At 41.5% G+C, this 10577-nt stretch overlaps 1 protein-coding gene across 3 annotated transcripts in view; it reads left to right on the top strand.

Moving 5' to 3' along the window:
• Positions 1–5765: 5765 nt before the first annotated feature.
• The window catches only part of LOC107718583 (phospholipid phosphatase-related protein type 5-like), a 40046-nt gene continuing 35234 nt past the window's right edge, over positions 5766–10577 (top strand). For 2 of the 3 annotated variants that reach the window (XM_016525736.1, XM_016525735.1), the window contains exon 1: positions 5766–6316. The gene's annotated coding sequence lies outside the window, so the exon portion shown is untranslated. The remainder of the gene's footprint in view (positions 6317–10577) is intronic. The other variant, XM_016525734.1, reaches the window with a different exon arrangement.

Below are 10577 nucleotides of genomic sequence, written 5' to 3'. Positions count from 1 at the left end.
CAAGCTGTTTAATGGCAGTCAGCGGGTGTTGCAATGCATCAGTCCAAAAGAAGTGAAATAAAGCGCATCCATCCATATAAAAAAGTGCCTCACACGGCTCCGGGGGGTGAACAAAGGCCTCCTGTAGCGAATCGATGTGCTTTTGTAAGAAAAATATCTATATTCAAAACGTAATAATCACTTTAATCTAGCTTGCCACCAACAGTTGTACACGGAAGCAGTTCAGGGAGGATGACGTATGAGGTTGGCTTTGCGCATGCGCCGCCCAGAAGTGACGAACGCGGAAGCGCATCGGAGAGATCAAAACAAAACAACGTTACGTTTTGAATATAGATATTTTTCTTACAAAAATGCATCGATTCTCTACTGGAGGCCTTTGTTCACCCCCGGAGCCGTGTGAGTCACTTTTTATTATGAATGGATGCACTTTATTTCACTTCTTTTGGACTGATGCACTGCAACACCCGCTGACTGCCATTAAACAGCTTGGAAGATCAAAGACAATTTTTAATATAACTCCGATTGGATTCGTCTGAAAGAAGAAAGTCATATACACCTAGGATGCCTTGAGGGTGAGTAATTCATGGGCTAATTTTCATTTTTGGGTGAACTAACCCTTTAATAGAATGTTGTATAAATTTATCTTGTTCAGATTGTTCAGAGAACATTCAAAAGTAACGTTCCCATAATGTTTGCAAAATGATCAAATGTAACATTCCCTTAATGTTTTCTCTAATGTTTACAAAACAAATATAAAAAAAAAAACTGAATATTTTGAACGTTCTGAAAATATCCAGGAACGTTTCATTGACTTCCATAGTGTTTTTTCCTCATACTATGGAAATCAATGGCTACCAGCAACTTCTTTTGTGTTCATCAGAAGAAAGAATCTCATTCAGGTTTGGAACAACTTGAGGGCGAGTAAATGATGACTTTATTTATTTATTGTTGTGAACTCCCTTTAATAGAAAAATTGGCTTGTTTAGATTTCTAACCCTAAATATGAACAATAGTAAAAAACAAACAAACAAACAAAAAACCATTTTCCCTTTAATAATCTGAACTGGTTCACTTTCTAATAACATTTTAAATATTCATGCTTTTGCCCTTTTTGTGCTTTTTTATTCATCCTTCAGGCCTTGGAAAATATAATGCAATTGTTTGCTTGTATGCAGCTGGCATGCATAGTAGAAATATGAGGCATTCAAGGTCTTTATCGATTTTTCTCTTTCTCCAACACCCTTTATTGGAATGATCAAGTGTGAGCAGCACTGCCTGACTGAATGCAGGACTCAAGGGACTGCAGCCTGACTGGCATTAAGCAGAGCTGTCCAATAATACACACACACACACACACACACACACACACACACACACATACACACTAGAAATTAAGGTTAAGTCACATTTGCACCCAATGGACTGCTGTAATGCACATGACTCACCCCTGAGACATGCAAGCTGCTTTAGGTTTCATTTGCATTTACTCCAGTCAGTGATCTCTTTGCTGCTTGCTTCTAACATTGAAGGAATATTCAGAAGGGGTTTTAATTGAAACAGGTGGTACTTTTGTCTCTAAATAAATGCTGACATTTTCTGAAGAATATGTGAATGATGCTTGCCCATGCAAAACCCATTGCTAAGTCAGTTGCTAAGGTGTTCCAGATGCTTGCTTGGCCATTGCTAGATGGTTGTCAGGGTGTTCTGGATAAATGGTTGCTAGGGCATTGCTAGGAGGTTGTTAGGGTGCTCTGGATGGTTGCTGGGGTGTTGCTAGGTGGTTGTTAGGGCATTGCTAGGTGGTTGTCAGGGTGTTCTGGATGGTTGCTAGAGCATTTCTATATGTTTTCAGGGTGTTCTGGATGAATGGTTGCTAGGGCATTGCTAGGTGGTTGTTAGGGTGTTTTGTATGGTTGCTTGGGCATTGCTAAGTTCTTAGGTTTTTCATGGTTGCTAGGTGGTTGTTTGGATGTTCTGATGGTTGTTAGGGCTTTGCTAGGTGGTTGTTAGGGTGTTCTGGATGGTTGGTAGGTAGTTGTCATGGTTTTCTTGATGGTTGCTAGGGAAGATGGTTGTCACAGTGTTCTGTATGGTTGCTAAGTGGTTGTCATGATGTTCTGGATGTTTACTAGAGCATTGCTAGATGGTTGTTAGGGTGTTCTGGAATGTTGCTAGGGTGTTGTTAGGTGATTGTCACAGTGTTATGGATTGTTGCTAGGTGGTTGTCATGGTGTTCTGGATGGTTTTTAGGGCATTGCTAGATGGTTGTTAGGGTGGTCTGGAATGTTGCTAGGGTGTTGTTAGGTGATTGTCACAGTGTTATGGATTGTTGCTAGATGGTTGTCAGGGTGTTCTGGATGAATAGTTGCTCAGGCGTTGCTAGGTGGTTGATAGGGTGTTCTGTATGGTTGCCTGGGCATTGCTAAGTTGTTGATTTTCTGGATGGTTGCTAGGTGGTTGTTCGGGTGTTCTGAATGGTTACTAGGGCATTACTAGATGGTTGTCATAGTGACTTGGATGGCTGCTAGGGTGTTGTTAGGTGGTTGTGTATTCTGAATCGTTGCTATGGTGTTAGGGTGTTCTGGAATGTTGCTAGGGTGTTTTTAGGGGGTCGTCGCAGTTTTCTGGATGATTGGTGGTTGTCATGGTGTTCTAGATGGTTACTAGGGCGTTGATAGATGGTGGTTAGTTGCCAGGGTGTTGTTAGGTGATTATCAAAGTGTTCTGGATAGTTGCTAGGTGGTTGTCATGGTGTTCTGGATGGTTGCTAGGGCTTTGCTAGGTGGTTGTTAGGTTTTTCTAGATGGTTGCTAGGTGGTTGTTCAGGTGTTCTGAATGGTAACTATGGCATTGCTAGATGGTTGTCATGGTGATTTGGATGACGGCTAGGGTGTTCTGGTTGTCAAGGTCCTTGCACACGTAGTCCGAAATTCTCATCCAAAATTTTTGCACGCTAAAAAATAAATATGACCTCATGTTGTGTCAATCACTTTTACACACTGCCTCCGAAACTTTCGTCCGTCATAAAAAAATTCACACACACACACACACACACACACACACACATACACACTAGAAATTAAGGTTAAGTCACATTTGCACCCAATGGACTGCTGTAATGCACATGACTCACCCCTGAGACATGCAAGCTGCTTTAGGTTTCATTTGCATTTACTCCAGTCAGTGATCTCTTTGCTGCTTGCTTCTAACATTGAAGGAATATTCAGAAGGGGTTTTAATTGAAACAGGTGGTACTTTTGTCTCTAAATAAATGCTGACATTTTCTGAAGAATATGTGAATGATGCTTGCCCATGCAAAACCCATTGCTAAGTCAGTTGCTAAGGTGTTCCAGATGCTTGCTTGGCCATTGCTAGATGGTTGTCAGGGTGTTCTGGATAAATGGTTGCTAGGGCATTGCTAGGAGGTTGTTAGGGTGCTCTGGATGGTTGCTGGGGTGTTGCTAGGTGGTTGTTAGGGCATTGCTAGGTGGTTGTCAGGGTGTTCTGGATGGTTGCTAGAGCATTTCTATATGTTTTCAGGGTGTTCTGGATGAATGGTTGCTAGGGCATTGCTAGGTGGTTGTTAGGGTGTTTTGTATGGTTGCTTGGGCATTGCTAAGTTCTTAGGTTTTTCATGGTTGCTAGGTGGTTGTTTGGATGTTCTGATGGTTGTTAGGGCTTTGCTAGGTGGTTGTTAGGGTGTTCTGGATGGTTGGTAGGTGGTTGTCATGGTTTTCTTGATGGTTGCTAGGGAAGATGGTTGTCATGGTGATTTGGATGGCTGCTAGGGCATTGCAAGGTGGTTGTCACAGTGTTCTGAATGGTTGCTATGGTGTTAGGGTGTTGTTAGGTTGTCACAGTGTTCTGTATGGTTGCTAAGTGGTTGTCATGATGTTCTGGATGTTTACTAGAGCATTGCTAGATGGTTGTTAGGGTGTTCTGGAATGTTGCTAGGGTGTTGTTAGGTGATTGTCACAGTGTTATGGATTGTTGCTAGGTGGTTGTCATGGTGTTCTGGATGGTTTTTAGGGCATTGCTAGATGGTTGTTAGGGTGGTCTGGAATGTTGCTAGGGTGTTGTTAGGTGATTGTCACAGTGTTATGGATTGTTGCTAGATGGTTGTCAGGGTGTTCTGGATGAATAGTTGCTCAGGCGTTGCTAGGTGGTTGATAGGGTGTTCTGTATGGTTGCCTGGGCATTGCTAAGTTGTTGATTTTCTGGATGGTTGCTAGGTGGTTGTTCGGGTGTTCTGAATGGTTACTAGGGCATTACTAGATGGTTGTCATAGTGACTTGGATGGCTGCTAGGGTGTTGTTAGGTGGTTGTGTATTCTGAATCGTTGCTATGGTGTTAGGGTGTTCTGGAATGTTGCTAGGGTGTTTTTAGGGGGTCGTCGCAGTTTTCTGGATGATTGGTGGTTGTCATGGTGTTCTAGATGGTTACTAGGGCGTTGATAGATGGTGGTTAGTTGCCAGGGTGTTGTTAGGTGATTATCAAAGTGTTCTGGATAGTTGCTAGGTGGTTGTCATGGTGTTCTGGATGGTTGCTAGGGCTTTGCTAGGTGGTTGTTAGGTTTTTCTAGATGGTTGCTAGGTGGTTGTTCAGGTGTTCTGAATGGTAACTATGGCATTGCTAGATGGTTGTCATGGTGATTTGGATGACGGCTAGGGTGTTCTGGTTGTCAAGGTCCTTGCACACGTAGTCCGAAATTCTCATCCAAAATTTTTGCACGCTAAAAAATAAATATGACCTCATGTTGTGTCAATCACTTTTACACACTGCCTCCGAAACTTTCGTCCGTCATAAAAAAATTCAGATCGGGTTCAATTTTCTGCGTTTTTCGCATCCGTAGCAAGCATTTTGAGAGGTGTTTCGACAAGTCAGAGCCACTGTACAAGCAAAAAAAATCCAGAATGACGTCTGACAAGTTGATCCACTTTGTCTTGCAGCACAAAGCACTGTATGACAAACAAAGTGCAGGATATACAAAGAGATAGATTGTGTCAGATGATTGCAGAATAGCTTGGAATAATCCCGCAGCTCCTTGATAAGGAGGTGGAACTCTCCTTTCTCTCTACACAATCTCAGGATTGGATGGACCCAATATTTTCTATTTCTTTTTCTCCTTTTAAGAAGAGAGAGGACAACAAAATCATCCTCACTGCTTGAAGACCCCATTTTGTATTGTTTTGCGAATTTTTCGGCAATGGACTAATTAATACGCATCGGACTCAGTGTGCAAGGTTTCTGTGCATAACTAATTTTTAGATACGAATACGAACAAAATGCATATGAAAATTTCAAACTTAGTGTGCAAGGACCTTCACAGTGTTTTGAATGGTTGCTACGGTGTTAGGGTGTTTTGGAGTGTTGCTAGGGTGTTGTTAGTTGGTTGTCACAGTGTTCTGGAGGGTTGCTCTGTGATTGTCATTGTGTTCTGGATGGTTACTAGGGCATTGCTAGATGGTTATTAGGGGGTTCTGGCTTTGTGCAAGGTTGTCACTTACTGGCTAATGTCAAAGGAGCACATCATTAAAGGAACCCCAGACTTTTCTGAGTAAATTTCTTAATCAAGCCACATTTGCGACGAATGAAAGACCAGAAGTCAGTCATTTCTAAGGGAACGTTGCATGGAGACTTTGTGGAGTTCTGATTCAATTAGTCAGACTTTATCTTAAACACCTGCTAGCATGGCCAGTTGTTTCATTAATTCTGTTATTTAACATTGTAGCCTTTGGCAACCAATAATAGGATCCCTCCCCAATTAATGGCGGTCATTTGTCTTATGTGGGTCACTGTCATTCATTAGACTATTCACTATGCATTACTATCAATACTGATCCAAGCATCACTAACGAGAGCAATGCTGCTGCTATTTGTTTTAGACATTGTAAAACAACGCTTGACCAACAGCAGACCACTTTGAATATAGCATTAACCTACATTCACTACAGCTCACACTGTTACCTGAATCCTCAGCGAGAGATAGCGAGGGAGGCACGAGCCTGAATACAAATCAGACTCTCCCCTAGACTCCCTGCACACGCGCACTCGCTGCAGCCGCACTGGAGAGCTGAGCTTGAGGTGACGGTTTAACCTCTCACGCCTCATTAAGGAGGGATCCGCCTGTGGTTTGCACACAGACCGTGAGCGCATCTGCGTGCGCTAATGTGAGAAAATTCTGCGTGGGTGGGTGGATAGACGGAAGAACGAGGACGAGGAGAGAGTAAAGCTGAATCAGCGCACAGGAGCTCCATGGAAAACGCACGCTATGGCCACTGCATAGCAATCCATCACGACGGCTGCAGGGTGTGAGGTAAGGCTAGCTTTCCATTTAATTGTGCATGCAAACGCTTCTGGTCATTGTGGACGGTTCATGACTGTATTTTCAGGGTGCATGTGTGGGCGAGTGTGGACGCTTTGGAGTGAGTCGACATGGAAGGATGAGTGATGTTTCCTGCTCCATATGGCTGGAAATCAGAAGGACGTGGAGAAGGAAGGAGGGTGGGGGTGTGGTATTCCCCAAACGCTAGCTCTAATTACCCTGTATGGCAAAATCCCTTTAGGGTTTTATGCTCTTATTGCTTTCGCATGCATCCCCCACCTTTAATAGCTTGAAATTGCGATGCTGGCAGTTGATGCATGGGATTATTTCAAACGTGCATGTGTTTTGGCGGTGACTGAAACCCAGAGACACATTCAAATCAAAGATGAGACAGTGGAGATATAGATTTAGAGCACACACAGTGTAATCCAGGTGCTTACAACAGTACGCCAGCAAGAGGATTATGCTCTTGATTTGAGCATGTCTTATTATTACTGGGTTGGACAAATGAAGGAATGCTGAGAAGAGAGCGAGACAAGTGACAGAGTAAGTCGTGCAGCTCACCATTATTTAGGTTTAAAAACCTGTATGATTTACTTTTGAGGAACACAAAAGATGATATTTTGAGAAATGTTTTAGGGATTTTTGATGTCAATGCACGAAAGTCAGTGGGGTTCAGCGTTCCTTTATGTAATGTAGAAGAAAGATTTGTATAGTTATATGGAAAGGAATAGAACAACATGAAGGTAAGAATATGATGATAAGTCAAGCATCACTTTTTCCATTGCTCGTTTTAGAGTTAGGGTTGTGAACAAACCCTTAAAGGTGACATATTATGCCTAGTGCTGGGCAACGATAAATTTTTTGTTTACTCGCAATTAATCGCATGATTTTCTGCGATTAATCGCATTATGCACAAAATTCAATAATGAATTCAAAATTAGTGTATTGTGCACTTTTTTCATTTAAAAGTAGTGCTATATGAACAAAAATGCACTTTAAACAAATAAGGTGCTTTTTTTACAGCAGTATTCCTTTTACATAGTAGCAGTTAAAATATTTCTTGTAAATCTCAACTTATAACATTAATGTAATCAAATTAAATATAAAACCAAAGCTATTTGCCACTGCAAGGGCATTAACGTTTTCATAGAAAATATTTTAGTTTGTTATAGAAAAACAAAAGATGTGCTCAGAGTCCAGAGCCTCAATCATTACATTATAACAGGCACCTTAGAGACCTGCACTATCGCGGGACCCAACGCAGTAGAGTGCGGCGCGGGACAACACTTGATGGGCGACTGCGAGTGCTAGCGGGTAGAGACTCATGTGTGCGGGTTGCGGGAGAATAAGGGTGTACTCACACTAGGCAATCTTTTCTTGTGCCGAGCACGTCTGACCCCCAAAGCCCGGTTCTTTTGACTAGTGTGATGGCTCCGTGCTGCGCTCGGGCACGGTTCGTTTTGCCGGCCCTGGCTCGGTTGGAAGAGGTGGGCCAGAGCGCAGTTCAGTTGGGCTCGGGCGCGGTACGCATGTAGTGTGAGCGGAGCGCGGAACTTCTGATACGTGCAGCATGATTGCGTGAACATTTCTGAGCGGCAAGAGTGATAGGTCTGTAAAGCTATATATTGTGAGAGGGATGCGTGTGTTACCGCGTCCCAAACAACTCAAAATAATAAACCACAAAGTTAACAAAACGATGCACTCCACTGTGCTGAGTGACAGCGCTTCTCTGCTGTCTTCACGTGCGGAAACTTCCTTTTTCATTCTTATGAAGTCGTGAGCGCTTCATGCGAGCGCTGCTGCAGTCTTAGGCCCACCCCAAACGCTCTCATTGGTTGAGACGTGTAATGATACCCATCCCAAGCCAGTAATGATCAACATCCCTCCCCTCCTGTGACCGATGGTTTGTCTGTATGTGTATTCAGAGCCAGTGAGCAACGGACTTTCATAATAATAAAAAACTGCGTTAACGCGCGATAAAATAATTGTCGGCATTAATCAATTAATGCGTTAACGCAATAACGCCTTAACTTGCCCAGCCCTAATTATGCCCCTTTTTACAATATGTAATATAAGTCTCAGGGGTCCCCAGAATGTAACTGTGAAGTTTTAGCTCAAAATACCCCACAGATCATTTATTATATAATTTTGAAAATGCCTATTTTGAGTGGATGCAGAAACACGCTGTATTAGAGCATGTCTCTTTAAATGCAAATGAGCTGCTGCTCCCCTTTTTCCAGAATAGAGCTGTGCCATTGCAGCTCGTACCTGCTAAAAAACATCTGTTTTGGTTACACAAGTTTACGTTAAAAACACGCATAAGTTACAAAAACAGTAGGTTATGACTGTGAAGGTAAACAGCTGGGAAATAAATCGCATGTTTATAATAAATCCACTGCTGTGTTGTCTCCTCTGAGGCTGGGACTCTAAACAGTGTTCTGTGCACTGTGTGCAGCCAAAGGCAGAACAGTTAGCATGTTTTGCTCAAACTTCCGCCATGGCATCAGAACTGTTACACCGTTGTCGCTTGCGAAATCAAAATGATGGCGTAGTGGGTGGAAATTTACAAATTAAGGGGCGGTAATATTATAATGAGATCCCTTTGCAACGTCACTAGGGGAGCGAGATCAGACACGCTCGTTTTTTCAGACGCTTACAGAAAAAAGCTTATCAAAACAAAGTTACTGAGTTAATCTTTTTCACTTTTCCTTGATTGGTAGATGCATGGGAGACCTGATTATAGCACTTAAAACCTGGAAAAGTCAGATTTTTATGATATGTCACCTTTAATACTAAATAGGGCTGCACAATCAATGTAACTGATCATGCAAAAAGTAAGCCCCTCCCCTCGAACGCAGATGGGCCAATGTCAGTTGAGTATCAGTTGCGTGGGGACCGGAACTCGGACATCTTTAGGTTTCAGTGCCATAGAGAAACATTGGAAGATCTGAAGCTTTCATCAGTTTGATGGTGTTTATGATACCAAAATGGGAAAATGAAGTGCCTGGGGTACTTGTAACACTGATTCCAGGTATCCTGAGAGGATGGGCAATGGAGTTTATTTTATTCCATTTCCTATATCCAAACAAAACGGAGCTAAATGTCTCTAAGCATTCAATCCCAAGAAAGACGAAAACGTTAATTTTCTGGTTGTCATACTCTCATTAAGTTACCATTTTCATCTGCTCAAGCAGAATGTTAATGTCATCTGCTTCAGCAAGGTATCTCTGGTTAAAACTAGCTAACGTTAAAGTTAGTGAGTCCATGCTAACATACAAACCTAAATAGCTAACTGTTCTCACCTCATGTACAGTGTAAGTCAAAAACACATAAACGAAGGTCTACATTTCAGTGCCTCTACATATTAAACTGGTTAAATGTAAATAAATTTAATCTTACCCGGTACATGAATCCTGGATGTTGTCATCTGTTTGAAGGGGCTCGTTCAGTATAAGGGGTTAATTTTAGCCATTGCCTTGGTGTTTGTTTGTCAGCCTGGCTCTGTAGAGTATAGAGGGCTGTAGTATGATACACATGAGTTAGTCATACACAGCCAGACTTTTGACTGTCAACAAAGTCTGGCCCACTTTGCAGCGTATTCTGACCAAAACCTGTTCAGTTAGTGCCATCTGACCACAAGAATAATGCAAAAAATGGCAGCTTTTCTTGTGTTTTGGAAAAAAATGTTGTTTAAATTTAACTTATTTTATCATGTCATAATAAAAATTAAAAAAAAACATTCTGAGTACACTTAAATTTGTTACAGTTTTAAAGCTACAGTGTTTTGACCTCTTCATGCTTTAGAGACTGTTACTCGGTTTCTGTGTTTTATGTTAATATTGCATTATATTTAGCACATTTTAAGGCAAAGGTATAGTCACATTGCAAGTTACAGATTTTGCCTTGGCTGTATTTTGATCAATGTTCAAGTTAAACCATGCATTCACTTCATTGTCTGTGCAAAAGTTGTAAAATAGGATGACAGAATGACAGGAAGAGAAATTGCATTTAAAAATTGAATTTACTTAATTGAAATGAAAGTAATTCAGCACAGGTGCATTCTGGGTAAAGTGTATATAAACCTTCAAACTTCAAGGTTTTTTAAACTTATATGCAGTATATGTATTCAATATAATTAGTTATTCACAATACATTTAATTTGCATATACACACAGACCCACACACATATTAACATTATATATATATATATATATATATATATATACAGTATATATATAATAGGGCTGGG

Source organism: Sinocyclocheilus rhinocerous, unplaced genomic scaffold (assembly GCF_001515625.1).
Source record: "Sinocyclocheilus rhinocerous isolate Xijiao unplaced genomic scaffold, SAMN03320098_v1.1 scaffold182, whole genome shotgun sequence".
Taxonomy (NCBI): Eukaryota; Metazoa; Chordata; class Actinopteri; order Cypriniformes; family Cyprinidae; genus Sinocyclocheilus; species Sinocyclocheilus rhinocerous.
Note: the sequence above shows the minus strand (reverse complement) of the source record. Positions and strands in the feature narration are given on the sequence as shown.